This window comes from Marmota marmota, unplaced genomic scaffold, assembly GCF_001458135.2.
Source record: "Marmota marmota marmota unplaced genomic scaffold, marMar, whole genome shotgun sequence".
NCBI classification, from domain to species: domain Eukaryota; kingdom Metazoa; phylum Chordata; class Mammalia; order Rodentia; family Sciuridae; genus Marmota; species Marmota marmota.
In genome coordinates, this window is record NW_025999900.1 from 67,287,728 (window position 1) to 67,308,707 (window position 20,980).

Here is a 20,980-nt window from a genome sequence, read left to right on the forward strand (position 1 = left end):
AATGTGCTGTGGCCTGAGAGAAGTGGAGACGGAGGGGATTCTGACGGTGTCTTCTTTTAGGAAAAGGAGGAGTTCATTCATTCAAGACTGAAGGCCAAAGGTTTGGGCCTGTGCCCTGGATCAGGTCAGTGCTTCTGGCTGATGTGGTGGTGGTATGAGCTAGTGGAAAGCTGGGTGTGGAGGGCAGCAGGGGAATCCATGGTAGGCCTCCCACCCACCTCTGCAGCCTCAGGGTCATCCCCTCCCTTCTGTTGCTCCCAAGGGCTTCTTTCCCTTCGTTGCCTCTTACCACTGGGAATTCCCTTCCAGACCATTGCTCCCTCTTCTCTCTTGGAGTACTGTGGTGCCCTCTCAGGGGACTTCCAGCCTGAGTTCCCAGGGCCTTGTGTGTACAAGATAAGCACTCTACCAACTGAGCTACATCCTTGGCCCCAGTAGAGTGTATTTTGACGTAGTTTACATACATGGAGTATTACTTATTCCAATTTGGATCCCATTCTTGTGGTTGTACACGATGAGCAGTTTCACTGGTCGTGTATTCATATATGAGCAAAGCAAAGTTATGTCTGATTCATTCTACTGTCTTTCCTATTTCCATCCCCCCTCCTTCCTTTCATTCCTCTTTGTCTAATCTGGTGAACTTCTATTCTTCCCTCCCAACCCCCTCTTGTTGTTTGTTAGCATCTGAATATCGGAGAGAACCTTCAGCCTTTGGTTTTTTGGGATGGACTTATTTCACTTAGCATGATAGCCTCTAGCTTCATTCATATGTCTGTCTTTTTGTGTGTGTGGTACTGGGGGTTGAACCCAGTGTGGTGTGCATGCTAGACAAGTGTTCTTACTCTCTGAACTGCCAAACTACATCCATAGTAATTTTTAAATTTTTAGTTTTTGGTGGTACTGGAAATGGAAGCTAGGGGCGCACTACCCCTGAGCTACATCTCCCAGCCTTTTTTGTTTTTAATTATTATCATGAGACAAGGTCTCACTAAGTTACCCACTTTGGCCTTGAATTTGCAGTCCTCCTGTATCAGCTTCCTGAGTAGCAGGGATTACAGGTGTGCCCTATCAAGTCTGGTTTTAAGTCTATTATTTTTGATGTTATAGTGAGTGGAGTTGTTTTCTTAATTTTATTTCAGATTATTCATTGCAGTCAGGTGAGTGGCATATGTCTATAATTCCAGCAACTCAGGAGGCTGAGGCAAGAGGATCACAAGATGAAGCCAGCCTGGGCAACTTAGTGAGACACTATGTTTAAATGAAATGTAAAAAGGGCTGGGAATGTAGCTCAGTGGTAGAATGCTTGCCTAGTGTGTGTGAGGCCTGGGTTTAATCCCAAATGCTACAAAAAACAAACAAAAGGAAATCAACACCAGCTTGTTTATTGCTAGTGTGTAGAAATAAAATTGATATTTGTGTGTTGATCTTGTGTCCTGTAAGCTTGCTGAATTTGTTTATTAGCTCTAATAGGTTTTTTGGATAGCTCTTGTCCTGAAGTCTTTTTTTTTTTTGGTGCTAGAGATTGAAGATAGGGGAACTTCCACTGAGCTATATCCCCAGCCTTTTTATTTTTTATTTTGAGGCAGAGTCTTATAAGTTGCTTAGGTCTTTGCTAAGTTGTCAAGGCTGGCTTTGAACTTTCGATCTTCCCGCCTCAGCCTTCTGAGTGACTGGGATTATAGGCAAGCACCACTGTGCCTGACTTGTCCTGAAGTCTTAATGTTGAATTTTACTTTCAGGTCAAAAAGCAACCTTGAATGCAGAAGAAATGGCTGACTTTTATAAGGAATTTTTAAGTAAAAATTTTCAGAAGCACATGTATTATAATAGGTAAGTGTTTCTTTCCTTCCTAAAAGTTGGATTGGGCAAAATTATTTTCTGACCGGAATTTAGCAGTTTGAGATTTATATCAGAGGTAGAAGTGCATGATTTTGTCCACTTCACTCTCACTTTAAAATAAAATGGCCAGCCATGGATTATTGGCATGATGCCATGGCAGTTCTTGTTCCTAGTCCTTGGACACTAGTTCATTGTGCTTCCTTGGGAAGCCTGTGCAGGGTAGGAAGGGTGCAGGCTGAGTGCAGACATTGACTGGCTGGAAGCAAGGAGGCTGTCAGTCAGCTTCCCAAAGGTGGTGGCTGACAAGATGTCAGGCAGATGCATTCCTTTGCATTCCAGATGACTGGTCGAAGCTTACAGGTCACCTCAGTATGGCCACACTACCAAGTCGTTAGTCTAGAAATTGGTAAACAGAAGGAAAAATTCCAAAGAATGCCCCACTTTTCTGCCTTTCCTGCACCAGCAGTGTCTCATGGTGACCACACAAAGTAGCACTGCCTCTGTAGGAGAAAGACAACCAATGCAGAGAGATGACTTAGCAAGTTCCCATTTTCCTAATGAAGTAACAGACCTACGCAACAGTCACCCTGGCAGCCAACACCCCTGGCTGGAAGACTGGTGGGGATGGAATAATTAAGGGTCAGGATGACACACCTGCAGCCCCAGCACACACACCATGGAGCAGGGCAGCCTCTGTGACAGGACGGAAGCACAGATAATGCCCTGTGTAGGGTTCTTACAGAAGATGGAGTTGCAATGTGGTTGGGCCTTCAAATAAAATGCTGGTTTGCAGGGAAATACTAAAGGGGCAACGTAGAAGACAGTGTTTGAGGTGAAGCTCGAAGATGCCCAACACTGAGGATTCTGCAAGCCAGTGAGTCAGGCTCTTCAACAAGTAGCCAGGAAAACAACAAAAAAAGGGGCTAGGGTGGTAGAGCATTCCAGCATACTCAAAGGCCTTAGTGTCATCTCTGGCACCAAAAAAGCGGCAGGGACAGGGGGCAGCTATTGTAGACTATTCATGCAATGTCTAGGCTTGTTTGGGCCCTGATTGACACACAGCAGCTGTAAAGAAATGTTTGGATGAAAGAGAGATTTGGGCAGATGGAGGAGGTTGGGCAGGGACTATATATTAGTTATGGATCATCTTAGATGCAGTGATGGTATGGTGATTATGGGTTTTTTAAAAAGATTTTAGTGAGTTATAGATAACATATAAAACAGGGACACAGTCATATCAATGTTTATAGCAGCACAATTCACAATAGCTAAATAGCTAATAATAACCAACCTAGATGCCCTTCAGTAGATGAATGGATAGGGAAACTGTGGTATATATACAAACAATGGAACATTACTCAGCATTAAGAGAATAAAATCATGGCATTTACAGATGATGAAGTTGGAGAATATAAAGCTAAGTGAAGCAAGCCAATCTCAAAAAACCAAAGGCCAAATGTTTTCTTTGATATGAGGATGCAGTCACATAATAGCGATTGGGAGGGATCATGGGAGGAACGGAAGAACTTTAGATAGGGCAAAGGGGAAGGAGGGGAAAGGAGGGGGCAAAGGGGTAGGAATGATGGTGGAATGAGTGAGATATCATTACCCTAAGGGTATGTATAAGACACAAATACTTTGTATACAATCAGTGACTTGAAAAATTGTGCTCTATATGTGTAATATGAAGTGAATTGCAATTCTGCCATCATGTATTACAAATCAGAATAAATTTTAAAAAAAGGAAAAAAAATACATGTACATTTAGAGAGGCTAAACACGCATACACCCCCCCACACACACACACACACCCACACAAACCCCCAAAACAACAACTACAATCAGGTAGGGAGATTACAGAATGTCAAGACATGAGAATGTGTAACAATCTAATATGATCTCAACAGTTAATCCTAAGGACATTAACAAGAAAGAAGGAAACTGAGAAAGTAAATAAAAACAAAACAGTATATTAATAAATATCAAATCAAAATACTGACATGTATACCAAGATGGAATAAAAAAAAAGATAACATGTAATATACTGGTATATCCAGGTGAAATGATAGATTGGTAGTTTAGATTTGCTTTAAAATATAACAGTGACAGGGGCTGGGGCTCAGTGGTAGCGCACGTGCCTGGTATGTGTGAGGCACTGGGTTCGATTCTCAGCAGCACATATTAAAAGAAAATAAATAAAGATCTATCAGCAACTAAAAAAGTATTTTAAAAAATTTAAAAAGGGCTGGGGATGTGGCTCAAGCGGTAGTGTGCTCGCCTGGCATGCGTGAGGCCCAGGTTCGATCCTCAGCACCACATACAAACAAAGATGTTGTGTCCGCCGAAAACTAAAAAATAAATATTAAAATTCTCTCTCTCTCTCTCTTTAAAAAAAAAAGGCTTTGTTTAAAAAAAAAATAAAAACATATAAAACAGTGACAGAGTCAGATGGGCAAGTGAGGGAAGACCAAGAGGACACTGATGATAGTTGAGGCTGAATGAGCTCCTGAGAGGAGCCTTGACCAAAGATTAGTCCTGAAGCATCTGGGTCCTGCTCCTAAGACTGTGGAGCATCTCTCTGTGCTGGTTAAGCTTTTAGCCAAGTGAGTGTGCGGGCCAAGAGCCTGTCTGCACCAGACCTGCTCCCCACTGGCTTGATGTGGATGGCACAGGGCACCTTTCCCACCCATACATCAGGCAGGTGTCTGCACTAGTGACAGGAGTCTGGCTTTTCCGGAATCCCAGACCTTGGTCCTGACAGAACTCCGGTTTTGCCTTCCCCGAGCCATTTGTCTTAGACACTGCTCCTCACTGCAGCCTCACATCAGCAGGTGGAAACAGATGTCCTCAGTCAGGGAGTGTGGAGGTGGCAGAAAGCCAGCATGCTCACCTCTTGTGGCTGCCTTAGCACCCTGGGTTGTTCTCCTTCCTTCACACTGAGGTCCCGAAATCACTTGTGTGACTCTGAAATAGAAGCTGCACAGACATGTGTTGTCCTTGCGGCATCCCCAGCTTGACCCAAGCTTTTGTTGTGCACCTCCCCTCACATGAGCTCTCCAGGCTCCTCCCATGTATAGGCTTCTGTCAGCTTCTGTCCAGTAACTGGCAGGCAGTGCAGACTCCCCCAGCACAGTATGAACTGTTTCCTTAGAATCAGCTTACGCAGAAGCACAGGTCCCTCACAGGAGGAGCACATGGAACATCACGATGTCAGGCTCGCCAGGAGTTAGCTTCTCACACTGCAGTGCTTCTGCTGTGTGCTGTCATGCAAATAAGGGCCACATCAAGACTGACCCACGATTCCTGCAGAGCCTGCTGGCTGTGGCTCTTTAGTCCTCTTGCATCCCTCCTCAGTTATCTCTCCAAGAAGGCCACTAGACAGAGGGCAGGCTCTTAGGAGTCCTTCAGCAAGACCAGAGGATGGGGGCAGGTGCTTCACCTGCACCTGTCCTGATGGGAGGGCAGGAGAGATGCCTTCTGTGGAGACACAGCTTGGGGCAGGGGAAGACCTGGGGAGGAGGGCAGAGCAAAATTCACCTCTGCTGGAGCTGCTTGCTTGTCAGGCCTCATCCCTGGGGCTCATCCTGGATGCCTCCTGTTTCCCTGCAGAGACTGGTACAAGCGTAATTTTGTCATCACCTTCTTCATGGGGAAGGTGGCCCTGGAGAGGATTTGGAACAGGCTGAGATGGAAACAAGAGAAGAGGAGCAGTTAGGAGCCCATCCTGATGCTGGCCCACCAGAGCCTGGGTTCCACTTACGAGAGCCCTGGGCCTCCGACTCCTGGCAGGACCACCTGCTCCCTCCTAACCTCGGTCCCAAGCTGGCTTGTCATCACAGAGGCAATGTTAAATAAAGCCTAGCACAGCATGTCTGTTTTCTGAGTCTTGAATTTCACCAATGTAGGATAGAACAGTGTACAAATGTTAATAAAACTCACTTGAAAAAAGTGACTCAGTGATGGGAATATATTTGGAAGCTGGTGGCTGCCAAGTGAAGCGTCCACTCACTGCAGTATTACTACCTGACCTGTGAGTTAGTAGCACGTCATTGAGTGTGCAGGGCCCAGGCCCTGACTATAGCATGGTTATCTTGAAACATGAACAGGTGAGGCAGTCTCTGTCCAAGAGACTAGCGATGACAGAGAAATGCCCTCGAGCTCTCCTGCCCTGTGGTGGCTGCTAGGCAAGCACTGTACCACTGAGTTACACTCCCAACCTGAATTGCCCGTCCTCACAGTGAGCAAAGCCCCCAAATAGTGTCAATCCCAGGGACCACCTGCAGAGACACTGGCTTCCAGCCAATGGGTGACTGGTGGGTAGAGCCAGTCCCCATCCAGTGGCAGTGGCTGCAAGCACAGAGTGGGAAGCAGAGCTGTGGGCCAAGCAGAACTCTCACTTGTGCCCTCTGGAGCCCCTCAGATCCTCAGGCCAAGAGTGCTGTATTCAAGGGTGGCTCACAAGTGAGCCAGAGACAAGCACAGCTGTGTGAAGACAAAGCTGAATTGCTAAGTGCCTCGTTAAGTTGCTGAGGCTAGCATTGAACTTGCATTTCTCTTGCCTCAGCCTCCTGAGCCACAGGGATTAGAGGTGTGTGCCACCGCACCCAGCTCAGAAGTCTCCATTCTGTACAGACCCTGTGCATCTCCTGCACTTGTCATCCAACATGAGCCATGTGGTAAGTTGGGGTCCAGCATTGGCAGAAGAATAGTTCCGGCTGAAGACCTGCGAGTAGTAGTCACAGTTACCTGAGTGGTGTTCTGTCTTTGGTGCCAAGAGGTTCGACTTGATTCTTGGTGTTCAGTGTGCTGCTGGATTTTAAGTGCTGTATGCAAAGTGTCAAGAAATGCTTCACTGTGCTACCTTTTTGGATTCTTCAACCTTTTTTATTATTTATTTATTTTTTATGGTACTACAGATAGAAGCCAGGGCCTTGGGCTTGCTGGGCTGGTGCAGAACCACCAAGCTGCCCCCAGCCCTTCAGTGGGATTTTATCGTCACTTTACATGTTTGCCCTTGACATTATGAGGACAAAATTTAACCAGTAATTTTTCGTGGCAGTGCTTTTTAAAAAATGAAAAGTACAGTCTTTTTATTTTTTTTCTGTCAGTACTGGGGATTGAACCCAGGGCTTGGTGCTGCTAGGCAAACACTGTACCACTGAGATATATTCCCAACCTGGATTTTTAAACATTTAAGATTAAATGGCACACCTGTAATCCCAGCAGCTCAGGAGGCTGAGGCAGGAGGATCACAAATTAAAAGTAAGCCTCAGCAACAGTGAGGCACTAAGCAACTCAATGAGACCCTGTCTCTAAAGTAAAAGTCCAAAATAGGACTGGGGATGTGGCTCAGTGATTGAGTGCCCCTGAGTTCAATTCCCAGTACAAAAAAAAAAGGATTAAATGAAGACAGGGGATGGTAGAGTGGTTGGTGGTGCTTGCCTGTACACATAAGACCCTGGGTTTGATCCCTATTTCCCCCCCAAAAAAAAAACTTAATGACTTCAGGTCATAAATAAATGTAGCTAAATTGTAGTTGAGGTTACTTTGATTCTAAAATTTTTACTCTTTAATTTGTTTTTTTTTTTTTGGTTAAGATTATTCTGTCACAGCCAGAATAGTTCAAATAAAGGGTTTCTGAGAATTTTTTCACTTTGGTACTGGGGATTGAACACAGAGGCTCTTCACCACTGAGCCATATATCCCTAGCCCTTTTTATTTATTTAAAAAAATATTTTTATTTATTTACTTATTTATTTTTAAAAAAATATTTTTAGGGGCTGGGGATGTGGCTCAAGCGGTAGTGCGCTTGCCTGGCATGTGTGGGGCGCTGGGTTTGATCCTCAGCACCACATAAAAATAAAATAAAGATGTTGTATCTACCAAAAACTAAAAAATAAATATTGAAAAAATTCTCTCTCTCTCTCTCTCTTTATGGACTTTTTAATTTACTTTTATGCAGTGCTGAGAATCAAACCCAGTGCCTTACACATGCTAGGCAAGTGCTCTACCACTGAGCTACAACCCCAGCCCTTTATTTTTTGAGACAGGGTCTCGCTAAGTCACATAGGGCCTCACTAAATTGCTAAGGGCTGGCTTTGAACTTGTGATTCTCCTGCCTCAGCCTCCTAGGTTGCTCTGTGAGCTTTTTAAAATATCTACAAAATAAAGGCTACCTCAGTAATGTATTTTATACTGACTTTTCCACAAAATGTTTGCTTGATAAAATATTTTTTGATATTTAGACTATAACTAAAAATGTCTTAAAATGTGGGGCTGAGGCTGTGACTCAGTGGCAGAGCACTTGCAAGTGTGAGGCACTGGGTTCGATCCTTAGCACCGCATAAAAAATAAATAAATAAATAAAGGCATGCTGCCTACAACTACCAAAAAAAAAAAAAAAAATTAAAAAGGTCTTAAAATTGGCTCTGTGTTGGGTGCTGTCTGTGGACAGTATAGTATCATTTATAGTGTGGCCCTCCGAAACACCAAGGTCAATAGCAGTGGGGCGTGTGGTCTCTGACTGCAAGTCTTCCCCTTGTCCTGATGCTGGGGCAGGAGCCAGTCTGCCCCAGGCCTTGGTATTAACAATGCCCAGTGGAGACGAGACTTCCTGCTTCCTGTTTCTGGCAGCGGGGTCCCTGCTCAGAACACCCCCAATGTTTTCCCTTAGGCCTGATAAGATTCCTTTTTATACCTATATTTATTTTACACCTATATTTTATTTCTAAGTAATTTCTTTTTCACATATATCTTCTGAATTTGTGCTGGAATGCCTGGATTTCTCTTCAGAGACTTTTCTTTTTTTTTTTTTTTAATTTTTTTTTTTAAGAGAGAGAGAGAGAATTTTAATATTTATTTTTTTTTAGCTTTCGGCGGACACAACGTTTTTGTTTGTATGTGGTGCTGAGGATCAAACCCGGGCTGCAAGCATGCCAGGCAAGTGCACTACCGCTTGAGCCACATCCCCAGCCCTCTTCAGAGACTTTTCATGGTGAGATCCATGTTTTCTGAGGGTCATTATGTCTACCTTCAACTTGAACAGCTGTGCTGTCTGGCTGCACAGACCTGCTCTTGACTGCCACTCTGGCATTTCCCAGGATCCATCCAGGCTCCGGCATTGAAGAAATAGGAGAGGGAACATCTAGGAGCTTGTCCCTTGATCCAGCAAGCACCCAGCCCTGCTCTGTGCTGGGTGAGGCTCTGCACCCATCAGTTTATTGCTGCTCCCTGACACACTCAGACCAACAGAGTCTTGGGCGAAAGAAGAGTGTGATGATGGGGAGACTGTGTGGGGGTGGGGGTCGGAGTACATGGGAGCTCTCTATCTTCTGCTCAGTTTTGCTGGGAGCTGAAAACTTCTCTAAAACAGAAAGTTTGTTTAAGAAACAAAACTAGTCATGCTCCCTGCCGAGCAGTTCCTCCACCAGGACTGCCCTGCCCGGCACCCCTACTTTCCTCCTGAGCCCTCAGCCTCCCCTCCCTGCACAGACCTCCCTTGGTCCCGTCCTGCACAGCAGAACTCTTCTTCCCTGTTGCCCTCTCCCTGTCCACCAACTTTCAGAGGATGAGCTGCTGCCACTGCTGCAGTCCCTATGCCACACAGCTGGTTCCCATTCTCTTCAGGGACTGTCCTCTCCCTACTCCACCCACAGCCATCTGGGTTGCCTCTTCTTGTCCTTTTCTTTCTGCTATTGCTAATTACAAATGAAGAAATCTGGATTTTTTCCCTAATGGTTTTAACAAGTGTTTCACAAGTGCCAGGCCCCGTACTCAACACCATGCTACATAACACTATGGAGGGTGCAACTGAGGCTCATAGCCAGGTCACAGCCAGGAGGGCCTGGCTAAACTACCCCTGTCAGCCACCAACCTTATCAAGAGCCAGATGGCAGCAGTTCCTGTCTCCATCCAGTCCCACTGACAATACCAGCCCTGCTGGACCATTACCCACTTGTGCCTTCCCTCCTCCTGCCCCAAGTTGGGACCTGTTCTGCCTCCAAGTCACACTTGGTGGTGAAGTAACCTGTAAAGGAGTCACCAGTTACCTGCAGGGCCAGCTCCTGCACCTTTCCAGCTGCTGAAATCAGCCCCAGTGCCATACTCAAGCTGTACAGGGCAGTCCTGGGGTTTTTGGTGCCCAGGTGACCCCTTTTCCTGGAGGTTCTCTGCTCAGGACCCTGCAGTCTGCCTCCTGTGCAAAGTCCTCTTCAGGACCTTGGGCAGCTCAACTGGCCCTACAACTAGGAGAACCCCAGTGGACATCAGGACCAGCACCTTGAAGGCAGGACCCAGCTGGCTGGAGGTGTCTGCTGCAGCCTCCAGAGGCCCGGAGGGTGCCTGGAGGAGCGACCAAAGCTCCTAGTCCAGGGCGGCAGCCTAACCCTTGGAGAGAGCAAAGGAGAGCAGGTGCTATGCCCAGCACACCTTGCTGGGAGGTGGGATGCATCCCTCTTAGGAATCCCTTCCTGACCCTCCTGGGAGGTGTCCCTTCCTCTGAGTCTCCCTTCCTGCCCTCACTGCAGAAAGGCCAAATGAAGACAGCGTCTGTGGGCAGAGAAAAACCACTCTAGCCACCCTCAGCAGAGTGAGGCATGCGCACCCTGGTGCAGCCATCGCTGCCCTTTGCAGAACTCTCTCATCTTCCCCACGGAAACTCTTCCCATTGATCCTGGACTCCCATCCCCCATCCCCTAGTGCCCCACTCTGCTTCCTACCTCTATGAATGTGACTGCTGTGGGGACCTCACCTAAGTGGAATCCCACAGGACTTGTCTCTGTGACTGGCTGACGTCATGCAGCACAGCGTCTTCAAGGCCACTCTGTTGTAGCCAGGGAATATGTGTTTGCAGCCAGCCACTACACACAAGAGCAGTAGGTCCTCACAGCAGGGTGTGCCTGAAGGCTCTATGAGAACCTGCTTACCCAGCGGGTGCTCAGCAGCACTGATGCCTGCCCGGCCTGTCACTGCCCTGGGAATCCAGCTGTGCACTTGACCACCTGGCTCTCAAAGGCCCCTCCCTTCTGCCCTTTGCCCACCCACTGGATGGCACCCTCCTCATAGGGCAGACACTGCTCACCAGGCTGCCAGGAAAGTCATCTCTTTGCTTTTATACTGTTAAAAATGAATTGATCCATCTCCCAGAAACGTTCCAGCTGCTTCCAGCTGCATTCTGAGCCACTTGCTATTGATCGTCATAATTGTTTCCACATTGTCCTGAGTCAACCCATTGGTGGAAAAGTACAGGGGGAGGAGGGTGAGTTGGGGGAAGGAGGTGAATGGCTGGCCAGAGCAGCTTTCATCCCTGGTTGACTGCACTACTGCCCCAAGCCCCCACTCATCCCCAAGGACAAGTTTGTCATTGAGTCAGGCCCAAGGCTTGGTGCTGGTGGAAAGCCACAGTGGTAGGCAGAGAGCCACAGAGAGGATTGACAGTTCCTTTGCTTTTGCCCCCAGCCCTAGCCATACCTAGCAGAACAGCACAGCGGCCTAGGCTGGCTGTGAAGGACAGGCAGCAGCTTGGGAACAGTACCGGGCCAACGAACATCTGATTTTAAACAAAAAGCAGTGTCCAGAATGGAGTTGGAAGCTCCCCAAGCATGGCCCTGTGGTCAGGAAATCCAGCAGCCCTGGCCTGGCTTGGTGTCCCAGGTGGAGGAATGTGGCAGGCTACCTGCAAAGACCCAGCCCCATTTGGGAAGATGAAAGAGTTCTCTGGTGATGATTTGAGGGTTGCACAACAGTATGACTGTACATAATGTCACCAACTGCCCAATTAAAGTGGCCAAAGTGAAAATGTTATGTTATTTTGCCACAATTAAATTTATTATTAATTAATTTTGGTACTGGGGATTAAACCCAGGGCACTTAACCACTGAGCCACATCCCCAGACCTTTTCGTTTATTTTTTTATTTTGAGACAGGGTCTCATTAAGTTGCTTAGGGCCTCACTAAGTTGCTGAGGCTGGCCTTGAACTTGTGATCCTCTTGCCTCAGCCTACCAAGCTGCTGAGATTATACGCATGTGCCATTACACCTGGCTTAATATTTGTTTTTATTTTTGGTGTTAGGGATGGAACTCAGGGCCTTGTGCATGCAAGACACACACACTACACTGAGCTACACTCCCAATCTAATTTTGTAAATTTTAATAATACTTATAAAATTTTCTGATGAATGATATATGTGGGTGTGCATATACATGTGATTATATGTACATATATGCATGTTAAAGTTAATGACACCTGCTTTTTTTCTTTATTCTTTTTCTTTCTTGCTGTGTGTGTGTGTGATACTGGGGATGGAACCCAGGACTTTGCAGGTTAGGCAAGCACTCTAACACTGAGCCACATCCCCCACTCCCTTTTTAAAAATTTTTCAATTTTGAGTCAGTTGCTTAGGCTGGTCTCAAACTTGCCATCCTCCTGCCTCAGCTTCCCAAGTCTGAGTGGCTGGGATTAGGGGTGTGTGCCATAGTGCCTGTCTTGTTTGTTTTTTTTTTTTTAATTGTGGCTTTCAGGAAATTTCCAGTGACACTAGGGTTCACAGTGTGACTTCCTTAGGTAATGCTGCTGTAGTGATAGGCCGAGAGCATTTCAGCTTGCAGAGAGCCCTCACAGAGGCCAGGACTTGCTGACAGATAAACTTGTCTCACAGAGGGCTGATGGTCAAGCTGGGCCTCAGTGGGCAAGTTCATTGGTCTGTTAGATATTCAGGTCAAGGAGCATTTTCTGCCCAGGGCACTTGCCAGGCACAAGAGGTGGCCCATGGCCCCAAAAAAGCATCTGCCAGGACAAGCTAAAAACAATTGTCGTCCTCCTCCTTCTCCTTGAAGAGGCTCTGCGCTCACATGTATAGAAACAGCTCATGACACCTTATAAATACATACAATTTTTACGTTGCTACATATCAACTGAAAATTACTTTAATGCAAGTCAGTGGTAAAGTGCCTCTGGGTTCAATCCTCAGTACCAAATAAAAAATAAATAGATTTAATTAAAAGCAAAAAAAGAACAGGCCCTGGGATGGAGTTGCACTGAGAACAGATCAGCAGTCGACCCTCAGGAGATGTACTTGCCTCCTCTATCTAGGAGGACTGTGGCCTCCCGACCAGCCTGCCTGTGGAGAGGCCTCTGACCGCTGAGAGGGCCTTCAAAACTTGCATCCACATCTTATCCCTCTTCTGAGTGTAGCCTCACTTGGAATCAGGTCCTTGTGGGTGTCAAGGATCTCAGGAGGTCACCCAGGACTTAGGGAAGCCCTACATCCAAAGGACAGTGTCCTTGAAGAGGAGGAGAAATTTTACACATGGAGACAAAAAAGAAGAGCATGTTGCCACAAAGATGGAGACCAGAGAGGTGTGTCTGCGGACCAAGCAGCATCAAGGGCCATGAGGAGCCTCCAGGAGCAAGACAGGGGTATGGAATAGGATCCCTGAACCTCCAGAGAACCAGCCTGTCCACCGGTTGATGCTGAGCCTTTGCCTCCAGAACTGTGAGGATGGATTCCTGTTGTTTTTGGCTCCCAGGTCATGGTAATTTGTCACAACAGCCACAGGACCACACTTCCAGAATCAGAGCTGAGGAGGGGACCAGCAGGACTCCACAGCATTTGAAACAGACCTGGCTGATGTGTGGTCCTGGGAAAGGAGAGGAGCTTCCTGTGTGCCAGGGACTTGGCCTCCTTCCTGCGCAGCAGCTTCCAGAGTATCGATTGAGGATGTTGCCAAGGCATGGCTAATGGTCTCCCTGAAGAGCCAGCTCCCAGAGTGTGCCACACTAAATGCTTCAGACTTACTTCCTGCAGCCTACAGTGGGTCCGATGGCCAGACTGGAGTCAAGCCCTTGCCACCAGTTCTCCCCACTCTGATAGCCTCAGTTTCTCCATCTGTACAGGGAAGGTGCTCTCTGCCCTGGGTGGTGTTCATGAGAAATAGGAGAAATGGGTATGAGGTGTTCTGGGCCTGCAGTGGGGGACATAAGCCATACCTGGTTAATGAGGTTCTGTAGATAAGGAAGTCACGGGGACTGGATGCAATGGACCTCCCCTGAACCCAGTGGCTCACCACCAGGTCTCCCTCTGAAGCCTAGCGTGTCCTCTTCAGTATCTTCCAGCTTATCCCACAGCAGAGCCACCTCCTTTGCTTGGTTTCTTGCTCAGTGTCTGCTATATTCTCCCAGGCCCAGGTGCCATCAGGATCTGTCCTGCAGGCCTAAGCAGATGGCGCCATTAGGGCTTATTCACAGAACTTGACTGCAACCCACCCCCTGTGGGTTGGGTGGGGACTGGCTCTGTCCCCGCTGTGGATTTCCTCTGTGTGGTGGCTGCAGCTGCATGCGCTGCTGCTGAGCCTCAGCCCCACTGTGGCCAGTGTCCCATCCCAACCTCTGTCTTCTGATGCTGCCAGAGGCCTGTGGTCCCTGCTTGGCCCACTTGTGAGTCCAGCAGGAAGAGACACATGGCTCTCTTCTGCCAACATGGCTGTTAATCCACCAGTTTACACTCACTCCAGAGCTTATCCCAGGAAGCTCTGCTAGAAGCCTGACTGGGTAAGCTGGACCATCCTAAGAGTGGACCGCCTGAGGGCAGAAGTGCTGCCTAGGGAACAGGGCTCCTGGACTCAGAGATAGAGGCAGCCCTGCTGCATTTCCTGTTTCCATCCTGCACAGCCTGTCCCCAAGGTGGATCCTCCTAGGCCTAAGACCGACCGTAGAGATGGCTCTAGGGTGGCCTGTGACCTGGGGACCAAGGGAAGCCTGGGAAATTTCTTTTGTCTTTTGTTTTTTTTTGTGAGGGGCATACCAGGGATTGAACTCAGGGGTCCTTGACCACTGAGCCACATTCCCCAGCCCTATTTTGTATTTGATTTAGAGATAGGGTCTCACTGAGTTGCTTAGTGCCTTGCTATTGCTGAGGCTAGCTTTGAATTTGTGATCCTCCTGCCTCAGCCTCCTGAGCCACTGGGATTACAGCGAATTTTTTCTTTCTTTCTTTCTTTTTTTTTTTTTTTAAATTACTTTAAAAAGTTTTCTTTGGTGCTGGCAATGCTCCCCCGCGGAGCTACAAACAGCCCCTGAAGTTCCAGTGTTTAAAGCTTGGTCCCCAGGGTGATGCTGTAGGGAGGTGGTGGAGTCTTTGAGAGGTGGTTGGGGGCATGCCCTTAAAGGGGATTGTGGGGGCTAGGGTTGTGGCTCAGTGATAGAGCACACGCCTAGCACGGGTGAGGCACTGGGTTCGGTCCTCAACATCACATAAAGATAAATAAATAAAGGTATTATGTCCATCTACAACTAAAAAAAAATTTAAAAAGGTGAGATTGTAGAACCCTAATCTCTTCCTCTCTTTCTTTTTTGCTTCCTGATTATGAGGTGAGTGGCTTTGCTGTGCCATGTGCTACTGCCATGATGTACCACCACAGGCCCCCAAAATTGGGTCCGCCAATCATGGACTGAAACCTGCAAAATTGTGAGCCAAAATAAACCTCCTTTCTTTTAAGTTGTCATCTCAAGCATTTAGTTATAGTGATGAGAAAATGGCTGACAGAGGGAGAGGATTTGGGAACCAACCAGGGATGTCAGGTGGGTGAGGAAGCTCCTGGGCCTGCCTGGTGACAGCAGCAGGCTGAAGGGACAGATACCCACCTCTCTTGGAGATGTAGCACCTAGGGGAGTAGAGAAGAGGGCAGGAGGAGAGGAGTGGGGTAACTGGGGAACTGTGCTGGCCACCCTATGCTCTGCCCTGACCCCTGCTGTGTTTCTTTAGGGCTGAGCTGTGTCCCCCAAAATCTATTTGTTGAAATCCTATCTCCATGACTCAGAACATGATCATACTTGGAATAGTTACACTACAGATGAAATTGATTGAGATGAGGTCATACTGGAGGAGGGGGGGGCTTCTCATCTGCAGGCTCTGAACTGTGGTGGAAATGTCCCATTGCTTGGTAGGGTTTCCAATACACAGATGAATGTTTTCTCAAAACTCTTCAGATCACTGTGCATGTGTCAAAACCTACAGAATTCACAATACAATGTGCAGTACAGAGTGAGCCTCAGGTCAACTCTGGAGCTTGGTTAATGTATCAGTATGGATCTATCAATTTTAACAAACACACTACACTAGTAGTGTGATAATGGGAAGGGGAAGTATGGGGGAACTCTTTGTACTTTTTGCTCAAATTTTCTGTGAAAGTATGAATGGCTCTATGGCTGGGATTGGTGTAGTTTAGTGATAGAGCCCTTGCCTAGCACATGCAAGGCCTTAGGTTCAATTCCCAGCATCACAAAAAATAAAAAAACAATAAAATGGCTTTAAAAAAGAAACTAACCGAGTGTGACAGCACACACCTGTAATCCCAGTGATATGGGAGGCTTTAGCAGGAGGATTGTCAGTTTGAGGCCAACTTGGGAAATGCAGCAAGATCCTTTCTCAAAATTAAAGGACTGGGATATAGCTCAATGATAGAGCACTTGCCTAGCATTTATGAGGCCTGGGTTCCATTCCAAATGCTGAAAGGAGAAAAAAAAAAGTTTCTGAAATAAAGTTTCTGAAATAAAGGCACATATAATGTAAAACAAAATTCTTTGAATGGCATCCTTAAGGTGTGTGTATTCCACCATATGTAAATGTTCTCTGAAATTACAAATATTGAACTTAAGGATATGAACTTAAGGATATGAATTGCTGAAGAAATTAGGGGTGAAGTGTACTGATGTTTGTTTGCAAATTAATTTGAAATGCATATGTATGGGCTGGGGAATTGGCTCAAGTGGTAGCGCGCTCGCCTGGCATGCGTGCGGCCCGGGTTCGATCCTCAGCACCACATACAAACAAAGATGTTGTGTCCACCGAAAACTAAAAAATAAATATTAAAAAAATTCTCTCTCTCTCTCTCTCTCTTTAAAAAAAAATGAAATGCACAGGTAAAGGAAGAGCTGATGGACACAGATAGGAAGAGAGACCCTTGATAAGCAAATAGGGCAAAATGGTAGACTCTCCGTGATGAGTAAGTGGGGGTTTGCTGCACACATTTCAACACTTCTGTCCATGTGTATTATGGTAACATGTCACAGAGAATGCTGATACAGAATCTCAGTTCCCAGGACCTGGGCCCAGCACCAGCTCCAGTGTTTGTCTATTATGGTGTTTGTCAAGCCATGTTGGAACTGTTGGGATCACCTTGACGCCTGACTCTCTCCCAGCTTTTAGCAGGGCCCTTTCTAGATACCCACATATAGTGGTCAAGTTTCCATGCCAGAGGCACACAAGGCTCAGCACTTCTCAAGCACAACTCATGATTCAGAAGCGAAGTAGGATAAATATTCTCCTGGCCACTTGAAGGGTGAGCCTTCCAGCACACAGCTCAGGTCAAGAGACATATTTGGGTTCAGTAAGTGTGAGGTGACTCTACAAATGTGCATGCAGCCAGGACCACCTTTGTGTGGCAGAGAAGTCCTTCCTACTCACCTTTATGCATCTGTCCTCATTTATAGACCTCTGTGCTCAGGGTACTGTATGTGGCTAGGCATGTACCCTCTTTCTTTTCTTTCTTTCTTTCTTTTTTTTTTTTTTGATACTGGGAATTGAATCCAGGGTACATAACCACTGAGTTACAATCCCAGTCCTTTTTATTTTTTATTTTGAGACAGGATCTTGCTAAGTTGCTTAAGGCCTCAGTTGCTGAGGCTGGCTTTGAACTCATGATCCTCCTGCCTCAGCCTCCCAAGCTGCTGGGATTACAGGTGTGTGCCACTGCACCTGGTTTGCACAGCCATCCTTTTTGTTTTCTTCTTCTTCTTTTCTTTGCATATAGTCATATCATGACTAAGCTACATCCCAGCCCTGGGCAGCGGCCCTCTTGAGGCTGAGGTTTCCTCCTCCAGCTGTACAGTCTGCCCAGCATGTGAGGGTGCAGTCAAGGCATGACTGCAGGGACCTGGGCTCTAGAACACTGAAGAACCCAGCTGCCACCGACCTGGGCTTCAAAACATGGAGGAATTGCCATGGTGGCCTGCCAGCGTCTGGAGAACCTCAGGCCCCATTCCCTCAGAAGACCTGGGCTCTCCATCGGGACCCAGGCCTCAACCCCCAGCCTTTCAGAGGAACAGGATGGGGCAGGGACAGCGAGGGCCGGTGGGAGCCCCTTCCTCATCCATGTGCTGCTACTGATTTTTGCTTTGTTCTGAAGGAAGCCGTCCCTGGAGCTTTGTGTTGGGCAACTCTAGCTCTGTGAAGAAAAAAAAAATGTGGAAACCACACAAGTTCCATTTTTAGAATTGAAGCCTGAGACCAGAAAGGGTGTGACCTGCTGGCAGCAAGGCAGGACTGAGCCCAGATTAGCCAAGATCCGGATGCCAAGCCGGCACACCCTGTGATTCGTCCTCATCCCCAAGCCTCCTGCTAGGCCAGGAGGGGCCATGGAAGGAGAAGGTGGAGAAACAGGCAGGACAGAGGTGGCAGTGCCCACCACACAGACTGCCTTTGTCAAATGGGAGAGTAATTTCAAGGGAGCAAGGGGAGAGCTTGCTCCTCTCTCTGTCTGCTGGAGGAACCCTTACTCCTGCTTTGTGGGGTGGGTGCAGGGCCAAGGTCCCTTGCTGCTTCCTTAGGGCACAGCCTTTTCTGCAACCCTCCAGTCGTTTGCTTGCCCCAGAGATGATCAGAGGTACCAGCATCTGCATAAATAAGGGTTTAGGCTTCATCTTGGTAACCCCCAATTTTTGTCCTCAGGGTCCTGTTCCTCTAGGCTTACTGGGAGGGGCAGAGTAATGGGTTTGCTGCCTTGCAGTAGCCCTGCTGAGCTCCCACTGGACACCAACTTCTTGGCTCTTCAGGTGCTGCATGGGAGGCATGGAGGGTTTTGTCTTCATTCTGAAATGTAGATGCCTCCAGAGGACAACAAGCAAATGCTGGAACTTGCAGGACCCCTGCAGCATCTGCAAAATGGGGACAGTGGGCCGTGCATTGTGGTACATGCCTGCAATCCTAGTGGTTTGGGAGGCTGAGGCAGGAGGATCACGAGTTCAAAGCTAGCCTCAGCAACAGTGAGGCACTAAGCAAATCAGTGAGATGCTGTTTCTAAGTCAAATACAAAATAGGGGTGGGGATGTGGCTCAGTGGTCCAGTGCCCCTGAGTTCAATCCCCAGTGCCAAAAAAAAAAAAAAAAAAACCAAACCCCAAACCTCAAAAAATGGGGACAGTGGTGTGGTGCCCTGCTGAGTTGCTGTGAGGGTCAAAGCACAGGTAGGTGGTTCAGTGAGTGGGGTGCTCCTCATCTCAGAGAGGGACCCCAGTTGAGGATGAGTTGGAAACTCATGTGCTTCAGCCCCCTGCTGGGCAGGCATCCTGAGAGGCTCCACTAGAACTGCTGGATATTCAGGAGAGTAGAGCAGAATGTCCATGTCTTTTGGCCCTAGACAGTACTTGGGGAGGGAAGGGGGGACTTCAGACATTAATGGCTCCAAGGACTGGCAGGAACTCTTGAGGACCACGGCAGAACTCAGGGACTCAAAAGGATCTTTCATGTCTATTTCATCAGAGGAGGCTGGGCCAGGCAAAGAAGACCTGGAGAAGGGACTGTCTGATCTTCCCATCTTACATTTGCCTTCATAGCCTCTGTGTAGTCTGTGGCAGGAGCTGGGCAGGGCTTGGGGTTGATGAGGACACAGGTGCTTCCTGTTCTACTGCCTGTAGGCTGAAGGGGAGGCGGTCCTGTAAACTGACCACAGTAAACTTCAGGGGAAGGGACAGGTAGGAACTCAGAGGAAGGCTTGTTCAGGCTGGCATGGGCAGGGAAGGCTTCTTGAAAGAAATGACTCTTAGCTGAGTCCTAGAGTACCTGGGGGAACATTCTAGTCAGAGAGGACACCACCGTAGGGGTGAGATGTTGGGGAAGGGCAGGGTGAACTCAGGGACAGGTGAGGGTGTCCAGGGGACCAGAAGTTGGTAGCATTAGGTTTTGTGGGCCCTGTAGACCAAGCTAAGGAGTTTGGACTTGGTGCTGAGAGCAGCATGGCAGGACTGGTGTATGTGTTGGATGACTTGGCCTCTTCCTGCCCAAAGACGTGCTAGAGTGCTCTATGCTGGCCTTGTGGGGGCTTCTTCCTATCCTCTGGGTCTCAGATCTCATAAAGGTCAGATATTTCCCTGTCTTTACCACCTGTCTCTCCCCACTAGAACTGAACTCCTGGAGAGCAGGGATTTTATCTGCCTGGTTCATCAGTGCATCCTGTTCTTCTTCCCAGAAGGACCACAGAAGATGAACAGACACTGGTTGAGGGGACAGAGGAACAAGAAAAATAAAATGGTGGCAATGGGGATAGAAGGAAAGAAATGTCAAAGAGATAGAGTCTTGGCTACCCATACAGAGTGCAATCAGAGAGAAGACAAGTCATCATGGGATCTTGCTGGGGTGACAGGAAGCAAGGGGCCCAGAGGCCCAGAAAAATAAACGGGCTCCTATTCAGCTGGCTCTTCTCTTTCCAGGGGAACTTTGCCATGAACCGGTGGATGCTTTGCAGGTGCCATTTACGGCGACTATTGTGCATTGTCCAACCGGCCCTATGGCAATGGTTGAGGAGCAGGTGACATCTAACCTGCAGCTTATCTGGAATCACTGAGGGCAGTGTGGAGAGGGTTTGATACTGGCCCTATCTATGCCTTTCCCTGCTCCGATCCGAGCTTCTCTGCTACCCATAGGAGCTCCCACCCTTGTTCGCCCATCTTTGCATTTATAAAACAGACCAAAGTAACGGGGCTCCCTGGGAAAACCCAGGAGCCTCTGTCTCCTTATTGCTGCTGGCATAACTGCAGGATGACCAGGGCTGCAGGCGCTGCTGGTACTATCTAGGAGGGCAGCAGTTCCCACGGCGGGGCGGGGGCTGGTACCTGCACCCCTCCGGGTGAAAAGCGCCTGGAAGGTTTTCCAGCCCTGGCAGGCAAGCAGAGCCTTGTCGCTGACTCAGCCCTCCAGCCGGCTGCTGAGTCAGGCCTGCAGCTGGGGTGCCTGCAGTGGGAGCGCAGGGGCTTCCTGGCCAGCGGGCACGCCCTGCAGGCCTGGCGGAGGCCGAGCGCTCGGCCAGGCCCCGAGCCTCCTCCCTTCCTTTAGGAGGCGCGGACCGCGCGCGGACCGAGTGCCGGGCGACC

General features: G+C 48.1%; 1 protein-coding gene and 1 long non-coding RNA gene across 2 annotated transcripts in view; one reads left to right on the top strand and one right to left on the bottom strand.

The window, feature by feature from the left end:
- Positions 1–1,782, bottom strand: part of LOC125615379 — a 16,140-nt gene extending 14,358 nt beyond the window's left edge. The window contains exon 1 of the long non-coding RNA XR_007346039.1: positions 1,639–1,782. This is a non-coding gene — a long non-coding RNA (uncharacterized LOC125615379). The remainder of the gene's footprint in view (positions 1–1,638) is intronic.
- Klc1 (kinesin light chain 1) overlaps positions 1–20,980 on the top strand; it is a 97,846-nt gene that overhangs the window by 22,284 nt on the left and 54,582 nt on the right. The window contains exon 4 of the transcript XR_007346034.1: positions 1,740–1,830. The gene's annotated coding sequence lies outside the window, so the exon portion shown is untranslated. The remainder of the gene's footprint in view (positions 1–1,739; positions 1,831–20,980) is intronic.